Source organism: Neoarius graeffei, chromosome 11, assembly GCF_027579695.1.
Source record: "Neoarius graeffei isolate fNeoGra1 chromosome 11, fNeoGra1.pri, whole genome shotgun sequence".
Lineage (NCBI taxonomy): Eukaryota > Metazoa > Chordata > Actinopteri > Siluriformes > Ariidae > Neoarius > Neoarius graeffei.
The window spans coordinates 11,805,127-11,832,422 of NC_083579.1; the positions used below are offsets into that span (position 1 = coordinate 11,805,127).

Below are 27,296 nucleotides of genomic sequence, written 5' to 3' on the forward strand. Positions count from 1 at the left end.
GTCAGGGGTTCGGTACCTCGCTCAAGGGCACCTCTGGAAGGTCCTCATAAGAATAGCAAGACAAATGCGTGTGTGTGTGTGTGTGTGTGTGTGTGTGTGTTCATACATTCTAACCCCCAAATATAGGGCCAATATAAATGTATTGGTGAGATGTTGGTGCTGTTGCTATAGTAGCCTAAATATGGACCGCAGTCAGGTTTACACCAATTTATCATTGTCAGTGAAGTTATGTGGTGTGTGTGTGTTCATTTTATCGCAACATGCTGACAGGAGAACGAATGTTAGCTTGTTTATTTATTGCCGTTCCTATCAGTTTATGTAACTATATTCAGAGTGAAATGTGACAGTTGTATAATTTAATATCGCAATGTTCTGCTGATCAGAGCAGAATTTCACAAAGTCTGATTTATTGTTCGTCAGATAAAATATAATCCAAGAACATCTGAAAAAAAATTAAACAACAACAACAACAACTAAACCACACAGTCCTTCACCTTTTTAATGTGGAATATCAACTTATTTTCATCTTATCCATAACTCCTTTTTCAAATTTGCTATAAAAATACCTTGATCCTTCAGTTGAGGGATTTGAACAATTTGTCTACTGGCTGGTTTCATTTGGGCAGGACTATAAAGGGAGTAGGTGATATCCGGTAAGCCCGTGTACAAATCCAAAATGAGCTATACCCCCTACACGGAAAGCGAAGAAAGAAACCTCATTTCCACCCACTTGACCTCTTTGCACCCGAGCAACCATCACTGAAATTGCTTACATCATCTGTTCTTTTACACTCGAGTAAAAATAAAAGTAGTCATCAGGAAATACATCATGTGGTGAAACCCAACCTGAGTGATTCCTTTATAAGTTAGCTTTTCACAAGTTATGTCACACAAATCAGAAAATGTTCTACTCTCTATTCTGGTCTTATGTTAACTAGATAAGTGAGCCATGCTGACATGAAAACCACCGCTTTATTATCAACAACAACATATAAACAAAGGCAGCTAGCTAACTTAGCCAAATGCTGTTCGGGTTTAGCTAGCTTGCAAAGTTAATTAGCTAGCTAGCTCATATTAATTCATACAGGTTTCTAGTTACATAGTGTAGCTCGATATCTATAGTATGTAACAAGAAACCTGTATGAACTAACACGAGCTGTCTAGCTAGCTAGATATCATACTTTTAGTTAACTACAAAACCCTAAACAAATGCGGTTAGGGTTTCAATAGCTAGCTCACGTTAACTCATACATGTATCATAGTTACTTCAGCAAATCAATTTCCAGCAAAGAAAGCGTCCTTCTTTGACCTTTTTTTTAAGAGAACAAGACATGACATACTTTAAAATAAGACAAACTGTAACAGCCCAAATGTGTTAATGTATGTGCATGATTAGCATATTTCGAGTCGTGATGTGATAACAGATGGTGTGAGACGACAAAAAGTGTTTCACTTAGAGGTGTGATACATGAAAGCTTGTCAGAATTTGATTAAAGTGAAATTTTTTAAGCGAAGGAGCCCAGAATCAATGAATCAGTGAGTTAATAACACCAAATGCATCAAAATACACTATTTTTAATATAAAATATTCAGCTTAAATGCTAGAGGTCGCTCCTGAATGTGTCGAAGTATTGGTACAATTATTGCCAGCTTGAATTTCATCAGGATTCAGGGCATGTTGGGAAAAGAATAATGGAACTGGAGTTGCCAGGTAGAAGAAAAAGAGGGAGATGTTACATTACAGGCATTTAGCAGATGCTCTTAACAACATACCCAGAGCAGCCTGGGGAGTCGTTGGGGGTTTGGTGCCTTGCTCAGCTCAAGGGCATTTCAGGCATTCCTGCTAGTCCACGGAATCAAACCAGTGACCTTTTGGTCTCGAAGCTGCTTCTCTAACCAGTGCTGGAGATGGAGTTGCCAGGTAGAAGGAAAAGAAGAAGACTAAAGATGAGCTTTATGGATGTGGTGAAGGAGGACATGAGGACAGTTGGTGTGACGGAGGAACATACGGAGGACAGGAGGAGATGGAGGGATATTATCCGCTGTGGTGACCCCTAACAGGAATAGCCGAAAGAAGAAGAAGAAGACTGTCAGCTTGAATTTCATCAGGAGACAAGTATTCGTTGTTCATTTAATAACTTGATTTGTCCACCTGAATATGATCAGAGGTGTTATGAGAAGATTTGAAGGACTATGAGAAGGTGGTCTGAGCATGTCTACGATTTTCTATATTCACAAAAAAGAACATCACACCAACGTCCCACTCATATGACACGTATTGTACTTGCTGCCTGAACATTCTCCAACCAAAACAAAACAATTTCACAGCCCCGTGTGCAACACACATCATAAAGACCCTGACAAATGGGGACTAAAAATGAGCTTTCACCTGCTCACACAGAGATAATGGCCCAAAAATAAATAAATAAATAAATAAAACAAAACAACAGGGGGCGGCACGGTGGTGTAGTGGTTAGTGCTGTCGCCTCACAGCAAGAAGGTCCGGGTTCGAGCCCCGTGGCCGGCGAGGGCCTTTCTGTGAGGAGTTTGCATGTTCTCCTCGTGTCCGCATGGGTTTCCTCCGGGTGCTCCGGTTTCCCCCACAGTCCAAAGACATGCAGGTTAGGTTAACTGGTGACTCTAAATTGGCCGTAGGTGTGAATGTGAGTGTGAATGGTTGTCTGTGTCTATGTGTCAGCCCTGTGATGACCTGGCGACTTGTCCAGGGTGTACCCCGCCTTTCACCCGTAGTCAGCTGGGATAGGCTCCAGCTTGCCTGCGACCCTGTAGAACAGGATAAAGCGGCTAGAGATAATGAGATGAGAATGAACAAAATAACAGCGCATGTTTAGAGTGAAGCATACATTGATTAATGCAGCACAACAAATTAGCTTCATCAGACCGACTTTGTGTAAATTTTTGTAAAGAAAATCCTAAGGCTCTTAACTTTCTTCATAAGCAGCTTGTATAGTTTTAGACTCACTGGCCACTTTAATAGGAATGTGGAACCTAATGTGGTCTTCTGCTGTTGCATGCTGAGATGTTTTTCTGCTCAAAAAAAAGTCTCAAAGAGTTGCTATGAGTTACTATATCCTTCCTGGCAAAAAAGCTCGAACCAATCTGTTCGTTTTCCTCTGACCTCTTTCTGACCTCAACAAGGTGTTTGTTTCCACCCACAGAACTGTTGCTCACTCACTTGATGATCACACCATTTTGTGTAAACCCTGGAGAGTGTTGTGTGTGAAAACCCCAGGAGATCAGCAGTTTTTGAAATCCTCAGACCAGTCAATGTGGCTCAAACCAACACCCATGATGCCACAGAAAGAAAGTCACACTTTGAGATCACCATTTTTCCCATTCTGATGTTTGAATAAAGTGAGCATTGATTAGCTGAAGCTCTTGATGTGTATCTGCATTATCTGAAGCATCAAGGGATCAGCTGAACAGAGAACTGCATCAAACAGCAGGTGGTTGGGTATTCCTAATAAAGTGGCTGGTGAGTATATATACAGTGGTGCTTGAAAGTTTGTGAACCCTTTAGAATTTTCTATATTTCTGCATAAATATGACCTAAAACATTATCAGATTTTCACACAAGTCCTAAACGTAGATAAAGAGAACCCAGTTAAACAAATGAGACAAAAAAAATTATACTTGGTCATTTATTTATTGAGGAAAATGATCCAATATTACATATCTGTGAGTGGCAAAAGTATGTGAACCTTTGCTTTCAGTATCTGGTGTGACCCCCTTGTGCAGCAATAACTGCAACTAAACGTTTCCAGTAACTGTTGATCAGTTCTGCACACCGGCTTGGAGGAATTTTAGCCCATTCCTCCGTACAGAACAGCTTCAACTCTGGGATGTTGGTGGGTTTCCTCACATGAACTGCTCGCTTCAGGTCCTTCCACAACATTTCGATTGGATTAAGGTCAGGACTTTGACTTGGCCATTCCAAAACATGAACTTTATTCTTCTTTAACCATTCTTTGGTAGAACGACTTGTGTGCTTAGGGTCGTTGTCTTGCTGCATGACCCACCTTCTCTTGAGATTCAGTTCATGGACAGATGTCCTGACATTTTCCTTCAGAATTCGCTGGTATAATTCAGAATTCATTGTTCCATCAATGATGGCAAGCCGTCCTGGCCTAGATGCAGCAAAACAGGCCCAAACCATGATACTACCACCACCATGTTTCACAGATGGGATAAGGTTCTTGTGCTGGAATGCAGTGTTTTCTTTTCTCCAAACATAACGCTTCTCATTTAAACCAAAAGGTTCTATTTTGGTCTCATCCGTCCACAATACATTTTTCCAACAGCCTTCTGGCTTGTCCACGTGATCTTTAGCAAACTGCAGATGAGCAGCAATGTTCTTTTTGGAGAGCAGTGGCTTTCTCCTTGCAACCCTGCCATGCACACCATTGTCGTTCAGTGTTCTCCTGATGGTGGACTCATGAACATTAACATTAGCCAATGTGAGAGAGGCCTTCAGTTGCTTAGAAGTTACCCTGGGGTCCTTTGTGACCTCGCTGACTATTACACGCCTTGCTCTTGGAGTGATCTTTGTTGGTCAACCACTCCTGGGGGGGTAGCAATGGGCTTGAATTTCCTCCATTTGTAAACAATCTGTCTGACTGTGGATTGGTGGAGTCCAAACTCTTTAGAGATGGTTTTGTAACCTTTTTCAGCCTGATGAGCATCAACAACGCTTTTTCTGAGATCCTCAGAAATCTCCTTTGTTCGTGCCATGATACACTTCCACAACCATGTGTTGTGAAGATCAGACTTTGATGGATCCCTGTTCTTTAAATAAAACAGGGTGTCCACTCACACCTGATCGTCATCCCATTGATTGAAAACACTTGACTCTAATTCCACCTTCAAATGAACTGCTAATCCTAGAGGTTCACATACTTTTGCCATTCACAGATATGTAATATTGGATCATCTTCCTCAATAAATAAATGACTAAGTATAATCTTTTTGTCTCATTTGTTTAACTGGGTTCTTTTTATCTACTGTTAGGACTTGTGTGAAAATCTGATGATGTTTTAGGTCATATTTATGCAGAAATAAAGAAAATTCTAAAGGGTTCACAAACTTTCAAGCACCACTGTAGATAATACTAATAAAATCTCATAAGCAAGTCCGTCCATCAATCCATCCATCCATCCATCCATCCATCTATTCATCCATGATCTGTAGCCGCCTATCCTGTTCTACAGGGTTGCATGCAAGCTGGAGCCTATCCCAGCTGACTATGGGCGAGAGGCGGGGTACACCCTGGACAAGTCGCCAGGTCATCGCAGGGCTGACACAGAGACAAACAACCATTCAAACTCACATTCACATCTACGGTCAATTTAGAGCCACCAATTAACCTAACCTGTGTGTCTTTGGACTGTGAGGGACACCTCCTAAGCACACCTCCTAAGTGTTTTATGGTTGTAACTAGTTTTGAGTAATTTCCAAAGAAGATTTTTTGTCTCCTCCGACAATGCATCTTCTGTCATCAAATTAAATATGGAAACAGCAAAGTCCTGATAATGTGGTGGCACAACTACCAACTACCACCAGAAAGGTGGAAAACCTTTCCCAATCAGCAGTGATGACATCTTCTCAATCAGCTGAACTCCGATTCGCAGAGGAGGACACTTTAGGTTTGCCCATAGACTTAATTGCCCATCAGTACACTGAAGGCACTTCCAGACTATAACCGAGTTTATGAAAGCTAGCCAGATTAGCTTGCTAGTTGCAGTAATGCTATCTGAGCACAGTAACATTGGCTAAGTGGTTGTTGGTGGCTCAGTGGTTAAAGGCTCTGGGTTTCTGATCAGTAGGCTGGGGGTTAAGGTCTCACCCAAGGTGTTTAGCCTCTTAACCACCCAGCGGTGCTTGATCATAGTTCCTCACAAGTTGTAAGAAATGTGAAGAAAGACAACCCCTGTACCATCACCACATTTTTCCACTCAACATGTTTCTCTTGTCTTGTCTAGTTGTTCACTGTCCAGCCATTATCTACTGATGGGTGAGCTTGGAGCCAATCTTAGCTGACGAGGAAAGGAGTGCATGGGTGCAATTCTAATCTATAGCCCTCCGCCTCTTGCTTATTATATAGTTAGAGTTACAGTCCTCTGGTAACCGCAAGAGTTTAACTCCCTACTCACATCTGTATTGCAGCGTGCCTTGCCAGATGGCAGGAGATACCATTTTTTTGATGGTCTTTGGTATGGCCCAACCAAACTCGCGGTAGAACCCGTGATCTCCTGGTCGAGAGGTGGACATGCTAACCACTAGGCCAGCTCATTGTGAAGTGAGCCACTTGGGTCTCCTTAAAATGTTGATTCAGGTTAAGATTTTGATTATGGAAATGTTTGATCTTCTGGTCCCCACAAAAATAATACTAATCATACAAACAGTCACTACACTGTCAGAAATAGGGGTACAGTAGGAGTCCATTTCTGTCCCCTAAGGTACAATCTACACTAATGTACTCCCTTCCTCTTACATTACAAAAGGTTAATTCTGGGACTTGTACATTGATCGGTATTACCTCGCCCACACTGATTAGGGTTTGGAGGTAAAGCATCATTCAGCCTCTTGGGGCATGCACTTGTTCCTACTCACTCCCAGAGCTGGTAGCCATATACGGTAGGATTTGTCTTGTGGATTTGAGCCATATTGACTTTCTGTAGCTAGTGTCGGATGGGGGTCGCCACTCCTACCCAGCCCAGGGTTTGCATGATGGCTGTTGGCTCTGGATGAGGTTATCTGCCCTTTCACAGGTCTTGTTTTTCATCCTGCTGGGTGTCATGCCACCCTCCTCACCGGTATTGCACCAGTGGGGGAGACAGTTTAGACGCCGACCACCCGTCCATGCGGCAGGTAGTACTGGGTTACAGTGTTACCAGTATCAAAGTCCTCCAGGACTCTAACCTGACATCAACATGACATGTAACGTGGACCTGTATGGAAACCTACCCATGCTCTTGGCAAAAATAAGATCCCGTAGGCTGAAACTGGCTGCCCATTGCATGCGACATGAGAACCAGCTTAAGCAGGACAACTGTCTCGAGTCCACTCTGGAATTGAGAGCATGCTTGCTGGACAACAGCGTGTGGTGAGAGCTCACAGTTGGCCAGGGAAACCTAAGATACGATGATGATGATGATGATGATGAATGTACCCCCAAGGGCTCATTATTGTACCTCAAGGTTTTGAGGGCCAAAAAGGTATATATGTTCCCAAGCAGTATATAAAGGGTACAAATAAATACCTTAGAGGGTACTGCCCCAGTAACAAGCCATTGTACTCCTAAAGTTACAATAATATACTTCATTTTCTGAGAGTGTAGCTTACAAAGCTCTTCCAGCGAACTCCACTGGTACTCTGGGAACCGTGGGGGGTGTCAATTTCTAACATGCGTTGACCAGCTTAAGCAGGACACCGGTCTTGAGTCCACTCTGGAATTGAGGGCATGCATGCTGGACAGCAGCATGTGGCAAGAGCTCATGGTTGGCCAGGGAAACCCAAGATGCTGCTGCTGCTGCTGTTGCTGATGATGAATGTACCCCCAAGGGGTCATTATTGGACCTCAAGGTTTCAAGGGCCAAAAAGGTACATATATGTTCCCAAGCAGTATATAAAGGGTACAAATAAGTACCTTAAAGGGTACTGCCCCAGTAACAAGCCATTGTACCTCTAAAGTTACAATAATATACTTTATTTTCTGAGAGTGTAGCTTGCAAAGCTCTTCCAGCAAACTCCATTGGTACTCTGGGAATCGCGGGTGGTGGGGGGTGTCAATTTCTAACATACGTTGACCAGCTTAAGCAGGACACCGGTCTCAAGTCCACTCTGGAATTGAGGGCATGCATGCTGGACAGCAGCATGTGGCAAGAGCTCATGGTTGGCCAGGGAAACCCAAGATGATGCTGCTGCTGCTGATGATGAATGTACCCCCAAGGGTTCATTATTGGACCTCAAGGTTTCGAGGGCCAAAAAGGTACATATATGTTTCCAAGCAGTATATAAAGGGTACAAATAAGTACCTTAAAGGGTACTGCCCCAGTAACAAGCCATTGTACTCCTAAAGTTACAATAATATACTTTATTTTCTGAGAGTGTAGCTTGCGAAGCTCTTCCAGCAAACTCCATTGGTACTCTGGGAACCGCGGGGGGTGGGGGGGTGTCAATTTCTAACATACGTTGACCAGCTTAAGCAGGACACCGGTCTCGAGTCCACTCTGGAATTGAGGGCATGCATGCTGGACAGCAGCATGTGGCGAGAGCTCATGGTTGGCCAGGGAAAATCAAGATGATGATGATGCTGCTGCTGCTGCTGATGAATGTACCCCCAAGGGTTCATTATTGGACCTCAAGGTTTTGAGGGCCAAAAAGGTACATATATGTTTCCAAGCAGTATATAAAGGGTACAAATAAGTACCTTAAAGGGTACTGCCCCAGTAACAAACCATTGTACTCCTAAAGTTACAATAATATACTTTATTTTCTGAGTGTAGCTTGCAAAGCTCTTCCAGCGAACTCCACTGGTACTCTGGGAACCATGGGGGGTGTCAATTTCTAACATACGTTGACCAGCTTAAGCAGGACACTGGTCTTGAGTCCACTCTGGAATTGAGGGCATGCGTGCTGGACAGCAGCATGTGGCGAGAGCTCATGGTAGGCCAGGGAAACCCAAGATGATGATGCTGCTGCTGATGATGAATGTACCCCCAAGGGTTCATTATTGGACCTCCCCAAGCAGTATATAAAGGGTACAAATAAATACCTTAGAGAGTACTGCCCCAGTAACAAGCCATTGTACCTCTAAAGTTACAATAATATACTTTGTTTTCTGAGAGTGTAGCTTGCAAAGCTCTTCCAGTGAACTCCACTGGTACTCTGGGAACCGTGGAGGGTGTCAATTTCTAACATACGTTGACCAGCTTAAGCAGGACACCGGTCTTGAGTCCACTCTGGAATTGAGGGCATGCATGCTGGACAGCAGCATGTGGCGAGAGCTCATGGTTGGCCAGGGAAACCCAAGACGATGCTGCTGCTGATGATGATGAATGTACCTCCAAGGGTTAATTATTGGACCTCAAGGTTTCGAGGGCCAAAAAGGTATATGTATGTTCCCAAGCAGTATATAAAGGGTACAAATAAGTACCTTAAAGGGTACTGCCCCAGTAACAAGCCATTGTACTCCTAAAGTTACAATAATATACTTTATTTTCTGAGAGTGTAGCTTGCGAAGCTCTTCCAGCGAACTCCACTGGTACTCTGGGAACCGTGGGGGGTGTCAATTTCTAACATACGTTGACCAACTTAAGCAGGACACCGGTCTTGAGTCCACTCTGGAATTGAGGGCATGCATGCTGGACAGCAGCATGTGGCGAGAGCTCATGGTTGGCCAGGGAAACCCAAGATGATGATGATGATGAATGTACCCCCAAGGGTTCATTATTGGACCTCAAGGTTTCGAGGGCCAAAAAGGTATATATATGTTCCCAAGCAGTATATAAAGGGTACAAATAAGTACCTTAAAGGGTACTGCCCCAGTAACAAGCCATTGTATTCCTAAAGTTACAATAATATACTTTATTTTCTGAGAGTGTAGCTTGCACAGCTCTTCCAGCGAACTCCATTTCCCAGCATGCCAAGACGTAAGTGACGCAGCGGCCTCTTTCCCCGCCCACTACTAGACGCCACACCACCATCTGTTTATGTTCAGACCTGAGAACCTGAGAGAGGAGATGAGACCAGATGAGATGAGGCGCACGAGCGTCGTGTCAGTTATTTTGAAAACTGTGTTTTTTTGAATTTTAGTGCGCGAGACCGGCCGTTATTCCTGCAGTCCGTTAATCCTCCCTGTCATTTTCTTTACCCTGAAAAAAATTACTATAAATATTCGCACCCCTGCCTTTGTTTGTTAGCAGGTGGCTTTGTTAGCTAGCACACAGTGTGTGTGTGTTTATTCGAAACCACTGGAGCTAACGGACCGGTTCCGAGTCTTTTTAACGAAACGAATCGAATCTTCTGGAAAAACAAACCCAAACCCCGTTGTCAGGGTAAGTGTCCTGTGAACTGTTGTTTGTTTGTGTTTGTTTATTTGATTTAGGGGGGGAATGTTATTTCTAACCGAGGTGTGTGGTGTTAATTTGGTGCAGCCACATCCTTATCAAAAAATTTTAATTGAATTAAATTGAACTCACAAGGAAATTATTTTGGCTAATGCAAGATGCTAATAGCATTTTGTGTTGTATGCTAATCATTCCTTATGCTTTGTTTGTTTGGGATGATTTTGTGGAGCAAAAAGTTTTTTTTTTTTTTTTCTTTTTTTTCCCTCAGTGTCAGTGTGTTTGTGTATATACTTTTAAAATATTATTATTGTTTTATGCACGGTGAAGGTATTGTGTGCCCCTCATTAAAACAAACAAACAACCTATTTTGTGACTAACACACTCTTAGTTCTTAATATTGAAGGAAAACCAGACTGAAACTTGTTTTTTTTAAAAAACTGAAATATTCATTATATTTGTGTTTCTAGTGAATCTGTTCCTATTTATTTATTTATTTATTTATTTATTTGTGAGAAGTGTCCTGTGATGACGTCACAGGGCGACATTGTTACTGCTAGCTGGGGCAGTTGTTTTTTTTTTCCTTCTCTTAAACAAGATCATCTCCAACATAATGTTAAAACAATTGGGTTTCGCTGTTAACTCTTACAAACAAAAGAGTAAGATCATCATCTCTCACTCCAGAGAAGCAGTCGAGACGTTGGTGCAAAAACACATTGGACTCCAAGTCCCAGAAGGCTTTGAGTTCCAATAGAGTCTTGGCTTGTGGACATAAGGCCAATTTATGCTGACAACCCAGTTCTCGCAGATGGTGTCTGCGTAGCCCCCCCACCTTCGCAGACGCTCTGCGCGCACCTCCCAAAAATTGTGACCACTGCAGAAGCCTCGCAGACAAGAGGGCTCTGATTGGTCCACTCTACATCCGCTGTACACGCACTTCCGCTTCCCTACTTTCCTGGTTTGGTTTGTTTTCACGGCCGCCATTTTTAAAAACACGAGTGAAGATGGAGCAGCACGAAAAGCGGTTGATCGAGGAAGTGAGGAAGTACGTACATCTATACGACTCCAGTTCTAGTCATTATAAGTAACCGGAGGATAAACACTCCACTAACCACACCCACCAACTACTCCTAGTGACTTCGCGCCCCCTTGCGTTGTGCCGGTGAAGAACATCACGCACGCCTATAACTCCCCGCTCAGCAATAAATTACAACTGTCTGCGAAAAGCTATCTGCGAAAGCCTTGTCGCAAGAGCATGCAGAGGCCTTTAAGGCCAATTTATGCTGACAACCCAGTCCTCGCAGATGGTGTCTGCGTAGCCCCCCCACCTTCGCAGACGCTCTGCGCGCACCTCCCAAAAATTGTGACCACTGCAGAAGCCTCGCAGACAGCGTTGCAGACAAGAGGGCTCTGATTGGTCCACTCTACAGCCGCTGTACACGCACTTCCGCTTCCCTACTTTCCCGGTTTGGTTTGTTTTCACGACTGCCATTTTTAAAAACACGAGCGAAGATGGAGCAGCACGAAAAGCGGTTGATCGAGGAAGTGAGGAAGTACGTACATCTATACGACTCCAGTTCTAGTCATTATAAGTAACCGGAGGATAAACACTCCACTAACCACACCCACCAACTACTCCTAGCGATTTCGCGACTTCGCGCCCCCTTGCGTTGTGGCGGTGAATAACATCGCGCACGCCTATTACTCCCCGCTCAACGATAAATTACAACTGTCTGCGAAAAGCTATCTGCGAAAGCCTTGTCGCAAGAGCATGCAGAGGCCCTTAGAGATGTTTTGATGAGATGAAACGCCACTAATCAAGCAGCGTTGTGTCATGTAGGGAACGCTGAAGATGTTTTCGTCGTTACAGAATGAATCTTCGATGCTGTTAAATGTTAAAAAGTAAGGATGTTAATTGGGTGGAACGTTCCTTTGAACCTTTTCATCAGTGTGTGACTTCGTATACGGACTGCTTAACACGCTACGTAATGTCGTCGGAGTGAGATATCAGGAATTATTATACATACATGCATACATACAGGACACTTTTTTTCGATGGAATAAAAATGTGTTCTATTCCCTTCATTTGGTTTGATTTGATGCAGTATTGTTAGCGTATCGCTTATCGTACGTGTATTACGTCACTCTGCCCAATGGAGAATGAGCGTTGAATATGGTTTACGATATTGCATGGTTGTCAAGACAACATGACGTCATGTGTCAGACGTAAAACTTCCGCGCTAGCAAGCGACTGTGACAATTTGTAAACAAACATGGCCGCCAGGTTTATTTCGTTAAATACAGAAGATTTTGAGAATTTTGAAAGAGAAAGATATGTTGAACACCTGAAAGGAATGTGTATGGATGATGATATTGGCTGACTTTTTTTCGTGGTATATCAGATATATGCTCCATTCAGCTACTCATCTTCGACTTGTTCAGTATCATGCTAGCTGAATGGAATATATCTGATCTACCACTCAGCGCCAGCCAATATTATTTCAATATGTCACTCAGATCCGCGATGTATTTCGTATGAAAATGTGAATTTTTCAACACGTGTGATTTTTTATTTTATTTTTATTTTTATTTTTTTATTATTATATCGACACATTCACAAACAAAGTCCCCAAATTTATCATCGATTTCCTCACAAGTGATGTACCTGTATAGAGATTTATGTCACGGTTTTGGTTCTCTATGTCCCGGATGGAGCTCGGATAGAAAATACGAGTGGCGTATTTCTCAGTAAAACACTTGTCTGTATAATATAAACCAGTACACAAATTTAAAAGAAAATCTATAGTGAACTCAAGTGTGTGCCTTAGTGACGTATTTATTACCGTTGGAAACTGCTTCGAGAGGAATTCTGCTTAGAGAATATGTAAGGCGTATGACAGTAAACGAAACACAGGTGTACAAATGTAAATTACAGGTAAATTTTTGATCGATTATCTTTAAAATAATAATAATCTGGCCTAAACATTGCTAAAAACCAACCATAATAACAATTTGCGTGTTAGAAATCATTTCATAAATTTCTTCTCACTTGCTCCATCCAGGTGTATATTAAATCAAATGATGCTATTTGAATGAAACACATTTTATCCTAGTTTGACATTTTAGCAATTTCTATTATAAAATATTTATTTAACAGTTATTCCACGAAATCAAGTCGTACGTGAGCTGATAGCTGACGAGGCGTGTAGCACCGAGTTGTCTATAAACCATGTATGACAAGATTGAGTGGAATAACTGTTTTATTCTATCCACATTCACTGGATTTAGAGAAACAGAGCATTATTTTTTACAAATTTGATATAAAAATTTTTATTTATAAAACATCCGACAAAATAATTTCCGCTTGGGTTGTAAACAAAGCGGCAAAATGACAGGAGCGATTTGTGAAAAATGCTGCTATAATAATAATTGTTGAAAAAAAAAAAAGATATGTCCTTACCATCAAATATTCTTATTCCATATTTTGTTGCTTTTTTTTGGAGGGGTGTTTTCGAGTAGAGTTTTTATTTCATCCTCGGTTGGTTCAGCAACATGCGCCGCCATTTTGTTTTTCTCTACTCACGGTATATGAGCTGATGATATAGTATTCGAGTAGCCGATCGGAACACGCGATTGCTCATCCAGTGAATGTGGATCGAATAAAATCTAATACTTTTTAAAATTAGGTGCAATTTTATTTTGCCTTGTAATTAAATGTTAATAAGGAAATTTGCATCTTGTAAACTAATATTTACTGAAAGAAAGATGCGTAGTTCTAAGTGACATAACATTGTGCTTATTTAAATTATGACGTTGGAAATCCTGGGGCGTTCGACATGTACAAGACACGAGGGTGAGACCGGATTCGCGGTCTGCTGTGATGATGGCGACCAATACACGAGATCACGTTTTCGATCTGTCGTGTTGAAAGATTCCATATTTTCCAGATCGATGTAGCGGTGAAAGGGTTAAAGGGATTTGGGTTTGTGGGAATTTTTTTGTGATTCAAGGTTGTAATGCTTTTCTGAAAGTTGTGAAATTAAATTTTTTTTATTCCCCCCCCCCAGTTTATCTTGAATTTGGCCTGTGGGAACAAACTGTGCTTTTGTTCCGCTTTCTCTTAAAACGATTTGCTCCAGATGAGTTTCACGGTTGTGTCGTCTTTCTGTAACACTCCAATCTCGTGTTAAAGTTTTGATTTTTTTCCCCCCTCCTCCTTCAGTGCACAGATTTGAAGTTTGGCTTTGTTTCCTGGCACAGACCTGTTGAACTTGGTCTAGAACAATGACTGTTATTATGATGATCACGGCGTTGTATTATGAAGCGACGCAGTGACGCATTTTACAAATTGCTCTTTGATTTGGCTTATCGCTATTTGCATTGCATTCTGGCTTGCTTGCGTTGGACCATTGTTCTGTTGACTCGAAGTGCCTCGGGTGATTTGCATAGACAGATCAAGCCTCCCGGCCCGGCATCTGGCCCGGCGAATGGGACCTTTTGTCCTGCGTTGACATGACGGACTGTATTGCTTTTATTGACACCCCCTCCCCTCCCCTGACCTCAGGCCGTCTGGATGGCACGCCATCGCCTGCTTTGTGTAAAAGCTCAACTTGAATTATTCATATTTAACATCAGCAAACGAGCACCTGGGTACAAGGACGTGAGGAGAAGAGGACGAGGTGTAAGACCGAGATGTTGAAACTTTTTCCTCATGACCCCAGTTGTCAGGTTATTTATTTATTTATTTATTTTAAAGACCCAAAAGCTCAAAACACATGCACACTTCTGAATCATTTCTCAATTCACATCCTTATCTGCCATTTTTATCAGAGGAAAAAAGACGACTGCTGTGTTTGATATATTTTTGCATTCTGTTTTCGTAAACTTTGGCAGGTCTGAAACGGTTATTTAAAGTGTATGTAATGCCTTATTGTAATGCTTTCAAATGAATATACATCATTAGTAACAACCACAATGAATTAAAGGAGAACTGAGGGCAAGCTTTTTTAAAATATTATTATTATTATCATCAAAATTCTATTTATCTCATTTTATTAAATATAGGAATGCATTTTTGATAGCTATTTTGGTCACGGCTATAGCAAGTTATGAGTGTTTGAAACATGCTCTGTAATACATCAGTCCATATGTCAAAGCAAAGGCCATAAACGCAATTCGTCGAGACCTGTGCGAGACATCGTAGGATGGAAGTAAAACGTACAGCGGAAATCAAAGTGACCAACCCTGTGTCTGAAATCGCTCACTCGTTCACTGCTCCCTACTCTCTATATAGGGAATTACAATATAGAGGACTATATAGTGAGCTCATTGGTAAAATGAAAAAACTCTCTTTCGGAAACTACTCAGTCGCGCTGGTATTTACGTCATTACTGTCGCACAATTAAAACGTGCCGGATCAGTCGGCTGGTGGGTTTTCAAAATAATAAACACATGCATGTATTTTTGTGATAAATCCATATTATACTGAGCGCATTTCCCACATTAATCAATACAAAGTACCTGCAGCTTTCAGTTCTGTTTAAATCAAGTCTGAATACCTTCTTCTTTGCCACGACCTTTTATTAAATCAAATCTGAGACTTTTAATTTGATTTCTTTCAGTGCGACCGCAGTGCATGATGAGATCTGTTGCTTTGGTTAGTGACCATCGTTGTACACTATTTGTCGTGATGCATTGTGGGATACTTTGAGTGCACTATATAGGGTGTAAATAATCCTCTCTAAGGTTTCAGACAGCACTACAAAATGGTGTCCTCACTACATAGTGAGTAGGGAGTGATTTCGGACACAGGGCAGCATCTGCCAACGTTGTCAAAAGACGCGCGCGCCCTCTTTCGAATGCTGATGTAATCAAGCCGGAAGTTTTGTTTGTTTTGATGGCGATCAGGAAGGTTTGAAAAAAGTCGGCAGTAATTGTCACTTAAACTCGTTTTTGTGCGATATTTCATTTGGAAAACAGTTTTCAAAATGGCGGCACTGACACTTCACATTTCGAAGTCTCGCACAAGGCTCGTGAAGATTGCACGGATAAGCGACGCCTGCCGTGGACCAAACAAACTAAATTCAACACGGCTAAAAACCGAATAGGCCGATAAGTATAATATTTAACTGCAATTAGTTGCCAATACGAGTCACGATATAAGGTTACTAAAACCGAAAACGTAATTGAATAACACGTTAATTAAGAAATAAAGCAAGTTTAAAAATGACTTCAATTCTCCTTTAATAAAGCAGGGGGGAAAATAATATTAATTATTTGTTATTATCCTGCACAAAACTATTAATAAATCGCGGCGTCTGGGTCACAGAAAAAAGTAGCCTTGCTTCAGGGCTAATCTTGCACGACGTCACGCGTGGAACCGCGGTTATCCGGGTCATTTCGGTTCATCTGACTCTGCTTGTTTACGTGCTGAAATTGGATATTGTTTATGGAATCTGACAAAAATAACATTGGGAAAGTGCTGATTTGTGTTTGGATGTTCAAATCCATATACAACAGGACATTCAGTTCACGAATCTCCAAGAAATGACATGAAAGCTACAGTGGGTGAGGTTTGTGCAAACGAAGCAGGCAGATTTTGTGTCGCCTACTAATAATAAATCTGATTCATCAAGTGTTCACCACCACCAGAACGACCACATGGGAATTACTGGCGCAAAAACAAACCCATTTATTTAATAAATGACATTTGATCTGACATTTGGACAGTTCGTCGATTCCCCAATTATCGCCCGCTTCATATTTCAGTAATTACACTGAATAAGTGTACGTTTTAAAGATTATATTTCTGCATTTATTGGGGTATGTGTAAATCTTTTCCCTGTATTTTGCAGTGGCCAGCTTAGAATAAAAATCCACAAACTAATCTGTGTTTCCAATTCTCTCTGGCTGGTAGTGCGCTATCGGCGGCGAGCGGGACTGTCGTGAACCGAGTGACCTGGCATCGGTTTCTCGTCTTGGGGGTTTGAAAAGAGAACCATTTACTCTGGAATATCCTTAATAATCTTCTGCCCTTTCGTCTAACATGTAAGAATCCCAATCTCATCTCATCTCATCTCATCTCATTATCTCTAGCCGCTTTATCCTTCTACAGGGTCGCAGGCAAGCTGGAGCCTATCCCAGCTGACTACGGGCGAAAGGCGGGGTACACCCTGGACAAGTCGCCAGGTCATCACAGGGCTGACGCATAATCACTAATCAGAATTCTCTCCAAAACGTGATTTCATATCGAGACTGGTCTAACCACGGCTGTACACAGGAATGAAATTGATATCTGGATTGCTACACGTGTGACATCACATACCCCTTCGGGATGTTCCGGTTCAGTCTCGGCAGATTCCGCGAAAATTGGCTGATTTTATTGATTTTCCATTAATTTATAGCCTTTTGGATCAGCTATGGTCTGAAAACAGATGGTCAATCAACATAACGATTTTTGCTTTGTACAAAGAAAAAAGTGGGCTTTAGGAACATTTAAATTCACTTTAAACTTATTTTTTGTCGTCTCATGAGAGTGAAGTGGATATAAGGACAGGATGAAGGGAGTAACAGGAAGGGTATGCTGAGAAAAAGAAGAGCAATGGTGGCAAAAAGAGACCGGGTTAAGGAGACAGAGACCGATACAGGGTGGAGGGGCTGGCATAAAGAAACGTGTGAACAGGAAGCAGAAAGGGACATGACGAGGGTGAAGTGGATATGAAGGGAGTAACACTGAAGAGGAAGAGGGCATGGATAAAAGGAAACAGGGACATGGTTAAGGAGGCAGAGAACAGGAGGATGACGCACTCAGTGCGTTTACATGCACATCCAAATCGAGCTACTGTCGGTAATCGAGCTAAGGGTCCCAGCAGGGGTGCCAGAGAAATCCAATCCTACATGCACACAAGGAAATCGAGCTATTGTGTGAGGTACATTGTGCACCCGAGCCACAGGTGGCGCTACACGCCCCATCGTGTTGGTCCACTTTACATTCACACCACGTCATTGCCACCTGTTGGCTACAAACTGTCCTGCGCAGACCACTGTTTTGTAAGACAACTTATTTTGCACAATTGTATATTTTTCTAAAGTCCATTTTTTGCTTACAATTTAACTTATGTCTTAATAAACACAAAAAGTTCAATTGTTTGTTTTTTGTCTCCTTGTTCCTCCTGACCTCTTCTGCTGCTCGCTACTACTACTGTTGTCATGCCGACCGAGGCTGTTGTGTTTCCTGCTTGTGGTCTCGTCACTCGTCACTTGCGGAAGGGAAGTAAGTGGCTCGACTACGTAGCTCGATAGGGTTTACATGCACTAAGTAGCTCGGCTACAATCGCATAATCTAGGTCGCGTAGCTCGATTACGAGAAATCCAGTTCGTTTCGATTTCAGCCGAGCTAAGGCGTTTCCATGGCATTTAGAACTTCGATTTCAGTGGAGCTACGGCAGAAATTCGATTTTCTCTATGTGCATGTAAACGCACTCACTGAGGAGGAATTGAGACGAGAGGACACGGGATGGACACAGAGTCTGAGAAGAGAAACGGAGCGTTATTATAAGGAATTATGGGGAGATGAGATATAGAAATGAATTAGAAAAATTCATAAATGTTTGCTAGTATTTAAATGTCTTTTTATAATTTAGTTGTTAAATATTTTAGCGATTTATTTTACTAGGAACTCAAGTATTCATGGCTATAACACTCAACGTAAATCTGACCTGGATTTACCCAAACCTAAGCTCACGCTCGGTAAACGAACTTTTAGCTATTTGGGTTCAATAATTTTTAATTCATTGCCAGCAAATATTAAATCGTCTCTAAATCAACTTAAAGGCTCATTAGGTCATATTTTTCATAGTCTCATTTATATTATGATTATATTTTTGTTAGTTTCATATCCTTTTTTTTTTTTTCTTTCTCTCGAGACCATGGTGTTGGTTTTAATTGAATTTTTTGGATTAATCATGTTAATGAGATTTTTATCCCCTGCTGGCTAAAAGACCCGAAGGGGGATTATGTCATGTCCATCCGTCTGTCCGTTTGTCCTGGGAACGGTGCTCACCTTCTGAAATCAACTCCTCTCACAATTTTTGGAGGAATTTCACGAAACTTGGCAGGATTCTTTGTCATATGTTGCTAATATGCATATTGCAATTTTGTTAAATTGGGCCACCAGAGTTACAGCCTTTGATTAACAAAATGTGTAATATGACAGTTTCGTTAGAGTGTGTTTTTTTCCTTCTGGAACCAACTCCTCTCACAATTTTTGGAGGAATTTCACAAAACTTGGCAAAAGGCATGTCTGTGAAGATTCTCAATCATCCAGGTCATAGTAAACTGTGGGTGGTAGAAATGGGCAACTGGACTTGCTTGAAAATTCTTGAAAACGTTTCACCTCTCGTCCAAAAGGCTTCTTCAGCTTTTTGGATGAGAGGTGAAATGTTTTCAAGAATTTTCAAGCAAGTCCAGTTGCCCATTTCTACCACCCACAGTTGGCAAAAGGCATTGTTGTATGTCAGTAGTACGTATATTGTTTTGTTCAAGTCGGTCGCATTTTACCAGAGTTCCAGCCCTTGACAATTTCATGAAGGTGTGCTTGCTTTCTGACATCGACTCCTCTCAATTTTTGGACGAAATTCTCGAAGCTTGGTAAAAGCCCTTGTTATATGACGGTAATACGCAGATTGCGGTTTAATTTCGTTTGTGAAAATTTTCCCAGAGTTTTGACTCTTGATTAAATAACTTGTACTTTGACAATTTCATGAGGGTGTACGTTCTTCTGAAATCAACCTCTCTCACAATTTTTGGAGAAATTTCACCAAACTTGGCAAAAGGCTTTGTTATATGACAGTTATACGCATATTGAAATTTTGTTTAATTTGGGCAAATTTTCCTAGAGTTATACCCTTGATTATTAACAAACTTGTACTTTGGCAATTTCATCAAGGTGTGCTTGCTTTCTGAAATCAACTTCTCTCACAATTTTTATCCCCCGCTGGCCGAAAGGCCCGAAGGGAGATTGTCGTAGCGATGTCCGTCCGTCCCGGGAAGGGTACTCGCCTTCTGAAATCAACTCCTCTCACAATTTTTGTAGGAATTTCACGAAACCTGACCCGATTCTTTTGTTATATGTCGGTAATACGCATATTGCAATTTCGTTCAATTCAGCCACATTTTACCAGAGTTGCCAGCGGGGGATATTGTGCTCTCAGAGTGCTCGTTAAAGATTGTTGTAATGTATTTGAAATAGTACATTAGTGTAGTTTTGCATTGTGTAACATTTTTGAAGTTGTGGATCGGTATGGTTTTGCAGGGCCCCTACGGATACCAGCTGTGCTGAATGGGCCACCCTGCTGAATTAAAGTTGATTGATCTATGTATCTAAATGTTGAAAAGAGGAACAGAGGCGGTAGGAAACACCAGGGAGGTGCAGTGACGAGGTAAATAAAGTGACAAAGGCAAGAGGAAGTTTTGAACATTTGGTGCACTTGCTTTTGTTCTTAACATGGCATAAAAAGAGGACGACTTGAACGTTTCGTGAACGATTGATTAGTTTAGGAGTCGTCCATTTCCCATGATGCACGCTGAAACACTTGGTTTTTTTTTTGGGTGCGACCCTTGATCGTGATGGATTGCTTTGTCCTGATGAGATCTCACAGAGCTGTAGTTGAAAGAAAAGTGAGCGTAACACACAGCTGACACATCAATCCTACTTTTATTAATGTTGCTCACCAGTCGACTGACTGCACTCACAACAGCTGCACACAAAACATCAACAGTATCGGATTTTCCGAAACGTCAATGAAACATAACCTGTCAGCTCTGATATTTATAAATTTCGATTATCGCTCAGCTTTACACTCCAGAGCCTTAAAGGAGGAGCATGCCTCTCTCTCTCGCTCTCCTCCAATCCAATGAAATAAACACGAGCCGAGCCAACGGTGTCACTTTCCGTGGTGAAAAATGGATAAGAGCGCTGACCTGATGCTTATTAAGAAACTCGACGCTGTTCTGACTGAAATCGTCTCATCCACTTTTGTAGGAATTCAGAAATACGGACTGAGGATTGTGTGTGAACGTAGCATAGGATAAAAAGCAAAACCGGAAGCCAGCCGAGCAGCTTTTGCAGCTGGGTTTGTTCAAGGCAGTATCCCATTGGACTTGTCCTGCGAGATGGATGATCTAAAAAGAGGTAAGAGAGTTAGTTTAATGGCTGGATTTGAACATTTTGTTGCGTAATTTTAAAAACTAAATTCTCAGTTTGAGACTAGCCTAACCAAGTGCAAGCGTAGAGCTGAGTAGTTGATGGAGAAGGGTCTCGTTTGTAGAAACACCCCCCCGGACACTAATCTGTTAAATATCCTGAATTAAACGCAAGGTTTAAAGTGCATATTCTGGACCAATTTAGTGGGGTTTTTTTATATGAAAGTATGTCCCTTTACACACTCATCCAGAAGGGTAATTTTGCACAAGGTCATCTGTCTACAGCAGAAAAAAAATAAAATGTCTGGAAAAATCCCAAGGGAGTCTGGAGCCAGATTCGTGACGTTACCTGCGGAAGTGCGAGCAGGCTGCGCGAGCTTGCGCAGTTTCAGTGCACAGCCTGTGTAGACCAAGCGCTCCCATTTCTCTCTCATTGTCCGGTCTTTTGGGAAACGATGAGTACTAATCCCATCAAGATTGGTGTTGCTACACCCTCCTACGATACATCTGTTAACCATTTTAATAATTACGTGATAACGTTGAAGAAATTTGCAGAAAACCACCAGGTCGTTTTTTTCATAAACAAGCCAGCGCTGACGAAGGATTCAGAAGGTGGCGTCCCGCACGCGACGTCACGAAAATCAACGTTTCCCGGGAAATCCAAATGCAAAGTTTTTTCAGAGGCGGACCAATTCGCCTCAAATGGCTTGATTTCAACTGAATTTTTCTGGTATTGCGCAAGGTAAAAAAATTGCAGAGAATGCAGAATGTGACAGACATTTGACCAAAGTTTAATATAAAATAGGAGAATTGCATTGATCTTGCTCCAAATTTACCCGTGATATGCACTTTAAATATAGCTGCAAGCGGTGATGAGGGGCCCGAGCACCTCCAGTTCGGCAACCTGTCACATATGGTCATCATACAACGCGCACGCATCTGAGATGTCTAAAAACGCCTGGGTATCTGACGTGTGCACCACCAGTGATTGTGCTTTTAGGCACACATTTCCTATTTGCGTGGCTTGACACACATGTACTCAAGACTCCACCCACACTATTTGACGGTGGCTGTTGCTGCATTTATGTGAAAGCGTCTCTGCTACTGTGTTGGACTGACGTTCCTGCTCGACTGCCCCATTTTAGTTAATAGGCTACAGATAAAAGGCTTGTTCGTCGCTCAGCAAGCCCCGCCCACTATCAACAGGGCAAATAACGAGACCGGGTTAACACTAGAGTTCATCACTCAGCAAGCAAACCCCGCTATCAACCGAGCAATGAACATAGCGTGTCACTTCCTTCTCTGGGTGGAGTCTTGCCAAATGACGATTGAAGTTCGAGGTCGTCCCCGTCGTCTCCTCGATAGTTCTACATATGGAACACATAGCAGTGCATTTTTTCTTTTTCCCCCACTGCACAAGAAGTCTGTATAAGCAAAGTGGACAATCCTAGGGGTGTTCCATCCAGGCATTTTAGCGCCATTAACGTTAGTTTGTTCCTGAACATGACGTATGAACAGGTGAATGTGCATTCTCTTGCGCAAAATTAGTATAAAATTAATGTAGATATAAATATCTTATGGCAAATTATTATGGCATGTTGCAGAAAATAAAGTCCTCGTCTCCAATTTACGAGTCCGAATGCAATTAATGCACAAGTCCAAGTCTGAGTCATCAGTGCTCAGGTCCAAGTCGAGTCACGAGTCCTTAAAATTAGGGCACGAGTCGGATTCAAGTACTACAAGCCTGCCACACACCTACCAGATTTGACATGGCTAGGTGAAACTATATACCGGGCAAAAGTCTCAATGATATGGGGGGGCTATGGAGTTCCCTGGACGCACCTGGGGCCAAGCCTCTATCCCTGAGTAGCAGTGGCCAGGATTGGTGTGTATCAAGTTTCATGAGTTTTCGCTAATGGGAACCACCTCAAAAATGGCCGAGTCTTGAATAATAATAACAATAATAATAATCCTTAGGAAAACAATAGGGCCTTGCGCCTCCAGTGCTCGGGCCCAAATTAAGGTGGGGTTAATTTCTCACACCCTTTTGGGGGAAAAAGAAGTAGCATTTAGTCTTGTTATTGGTATTCATCGTAATATATATGTGTATATATGTATACGTGTGTGTGTGTGTGTTATTTACCAGCTGGGAGGTCCGTATCGTGAAATACCGTGACCGAGGTCTTGAAAGTACTGACCGAGGCCCTCTGGGCCGAGGTCACGGTATTTCACCATACGGACCGACCTTAAGCTGGTAAATAATATATTTATTTTTTTCTTTACCAAATTCTAACAGAAAACGAGAGCGCCCGAAAGGGAGAGCCGAGCCGCCATTTTGAATCCTCATTCACGGCTGTCATGCAAATGGCTTCCTCCTCGGTATACAAGTGCACTTCCATGGCAGGAAAAAAACTACATTTTGCCGCCTATGTAGTCCCCTATTTATACAAATAGGAGTCATTCAGGATTCAGCCATGTTTTTGCTCGGCGTTAGCAACAGTTACAGGTTTTTATGTTTTCTTTTATTTCTTCTTCCTCAGGGTAGTAAAACTCGCTTTTGCTGTGAACACTGTCATTATCGCTATCCATGCTGTAAAATTAATGCTATTCTCCTGAGAAATGTGAAAATAAATGTTGACAAAAAATTGCTACTACGTTTGTTGTTGTTGTGAACGAGTGAGTCGCCAGAGGTCCGTAACTGGGGTCCGTACCGTAGGATACGGATCCGCTCGCCAGTCAATCAGAGCGCAGGACTTGATGGAAACCAGACCTCAAAAAAATATATTTTCATTTATTAGATGTGTTGGGTTTGTGTGTCATTTAGCTGATGGTTGTTTCTCTAGTAAAGGCCACAATGGTTTCTGGCTCATTGACCTAATTGATTCGGTGTCAGCGTTGGCACAGAAAGAAGATACGTGTCTAAATCCAGACGGGCCGAGTTAATCAGATGACTCTTTGTCCAAATACCCGAGGTAGGTAGGGCAGGTCAAACGGATCTCAACCGTCTGCGCTTATAATTACGGAGACTAAAATCCAAAAGGTCTCATCAAAGCACTATTCATGATTTCACATGGTGCACTGATGCCGTCTTGTTCATTCTTCTTCTCCAGTACATTTATGACAATAATAGTTTAAAGAAGGCACCTGTTGTTGATCTTTTTTTGGAAATTGATCTAAAAGTTAGCACAGAAGCACAGCAACTAACAGAGAGGATCAGCGATAACACGTGTTGTGTTGTTTATAACAGCACTTCCGCTGCTCTCCGAGCGCCGATCCTAATGAGCGGTATCGCTGTCGCTGCACCGCACAGCCACAGAACACGACAGCAAAAACGGAAGCAGCATGTAAACGCGCTGCCTTTTCTCCTTTTCCTCAATCAAAGAGTCTCGCTCAAACTGTTTATTTTCGAGTGTGTGGTGTGTGAGCTGGCACACTGCCAAACTAGTTTCAAGATGAGTGTTGTACAGGGGTCCTCGATTGAACTTGAAACAGTCAGAATATTGGATATTGCTCTCGGAGCAAATATTGTCCGCCCCTAAAACAAAACAAAAAAAAACCCCTCAACATAAATAACAGTGAGAGGTTATTGCATTTCGCTGCTTCAGTTGTATTGCAGACAATACGAGACCTGCATATCTTGCACAGGCTGTAATGTATTTCACCTCGTACGCCTTCGAGCATGTAGTGCACGCTGTTTGATATTCAGCCAATGAAGGAAAAATGTAGCTGGGGGAAAAAAACCCCAAGAGTGCAGTAAAAGTACATTTCTGTCTTTTCGTGCAAGTGTGGCAGCCTGGGAAAACCCTTCACGTGGTGAAACTTGGTAGTATATGTAGTTGTGACGAATCTGAGCTGTAGGATGTTTCCTTTTCGCATGTATCACAACCATTAGGTTGTGTTTCATGATCATCAACTTGACTAAAGCGTGACATTCATCGTGTGAGGAAATCGTAGTCAGTTGTAAACAGACTGACTGTTTGTTAAACAATGTTTGGGTAAGATTAAGGCCCTGTCCACACGGCAACGGATTCAGGTGACTCCGATACAATTGCTTATCGTTTAGGCCTGGCGTCCACACGGCACCGGCGTTTTGGGTGCCCAAAACGCAATCTTTTTGAGAACGGGTTCCAGAGTGGAAAGATCTGGCAACGTTGCCGTTGTGAAGTCGTCTGGATGAGTAGAACGGATTTGTTTACGATGACGTCACAACCACATGACTGTGAGTGCTTCACGCCGGGTAGAAGTGTAACGAATATCACCAGGAAAAAGCCTTACAGAGCACTAGTGAGAGTGAAACACGAGCTTGGATATTATTATTATTATTATGTTCAGTGTTAGTTCACAGTAGTAATGCAGGAAGCAGAATAGTGACAGTAATAGTGAAGCAAAAACATGCAATTGTACAAACACTGCAGCTCTACAGCAAAATATTCATTTATGAAATGGTCTGATTCTTAACACCAGTAGTGCCAATGATCTCATTGCGATGCGATGCGAGTTGTCAACAAATCCTATAACTTGGTTCATGAAACGCGCTTACAAAATATTTTCACTGTGAATATTTATTGTGTAATGGTGCAATCCCGCCAGCAAAAATAGGGAAAAAAAGGAGCGATCTCACCTCTTCAGATGTTGATTTAAGTCCAACAATACATTCCTCAAAAAGGGCGTAGAGGAGCAAATTAATCCAATTTATTCCGGACCATTAAAGACGCCGCCTTCCGCGTAGAATCATGCGTCATCCTCGCCGCCATATTGGAGAGGTCAAAGCGGAGAATAAAGATTAGCTGCGTTTAACTGTACCAACAGGTTTACCGTCCAAACGAGATCACATGGGATTACCTTTCACAGGTGAGAAACAACAAATTATTCCATCAACGTGTATCATTCAATTTATTCCGGACCATTAAAGACGCCGCCTTCCGCGTAGAATCATACGTCATCCTCGCCGCCATTTTGGATAGGTCAAAGCAGAGAATAAAGATTAGCTGCGTTTAACTGTACCAACAGGTTTTCTGTCCAAACGAGATCACATGGGATTACCTTTCACAGGTGAGACTGGAAAAATACTTTTCATTGTATTTGGTCATTATAACGTAATTTTACGAACAGATTTTCCTGACTTTGTGGCTAATATGAAGTCTCGCGCATAATAGTTTATACGCATGCGTCGTTACTTCTTCTATTGTTCTGGTGTCTCCGAAGGGACCGTCTTACAGCGCCCCTAGAGGTGTGGCATGTGTATTGCATCGTTTTCAGCAAGCGTTGCGTTGCCATATGGACCTGATATTTTACTGACTGTTGCCCATTTGGACGCGATATTTTTTAAAATAACATCTCGTTGCTGTTGTCGTGTGGATGTAGCCTAAGGCATGCAAAACGATGCAATACACATGCCACACCTCTAGGGGCGCTGTAAGACGGTCCCTTCGGAGACACCAGAACAATAGAAGTAAGGACGCATGCGTATAAACTATTATGCGCGAGACTTCATATTAGCCACAAAGTCAGAAAAATCTGTTTGTAAAATTATGTTATAATGACCAAATACAATGAAAAGTATTTTTCCAGTCTCACCTGTGAAAGGTAATCCCATGTGATCTCGTTTGGACGGCAAACCTGTTGGTACAGTTAAACGCAGCTAATCTTTATTCCCTGCTTTGACCTCTCCAAAATGGCGGCGAGGATGACATGATTCTACACGGAAGGCGGCGTCTTTAATGGTCCGGAATAAATTGAATGATACATGTTGATGGATTAATTTGTTGTTTCTCACCTGTGAAAGGTAATCCCATATGATCTCGTTTGGACGGTAAACCTGTTGGTACAGTTAAACGCAGCACATGAATCTTTATTCTCCGCTTTGACCTCTCCAATATGGCGACGAGGATGACGTATGATTCTACGCGGAAGGCGGCGTCTTTAATGGTCCGGAATAAATTGAATGATACACGTTGATGGATTAATTTCTTCTACGCCCTTTTTGAGGAATGTATTGTAGGACTTAAA

At 42.1% G+C, this 27,296-nt stretch overlaps 1 protein-coding gene across 4 annotated transcripts in view; it reads left to right on the forward strand.

The window, feature by feature from the left end:
* Positions 1-9,748: 9,748 nt before the first annotated feature.
* peli1b (pellino E3 ubiquitin protein ligase 1b) overlaps positions 9,749-27,296 on the forward strand; it is a 159,088-nt gene continuing 141,540 nt past the window's right edge. Inside the window, exons 1-2 of one of the 4 annotated variants that reach the window (XM_060933422.1) lie at positions 9,749-10,076; positions 17,002-17,132. The gene's annotated coding sequence lies outside the window, so the exon portion shown is untranslated. Of the gene's footprint in view, positions 10,077-17,001; positions 17,133-18,297; positions 18,358-21,126; positions 21,277-27,296 lie in introns of those variants that run through there. The other 3 variants (XM_060933423.1, XM_060933420.1, XM_060933424.1) reach the window with 3 other exon arrangements.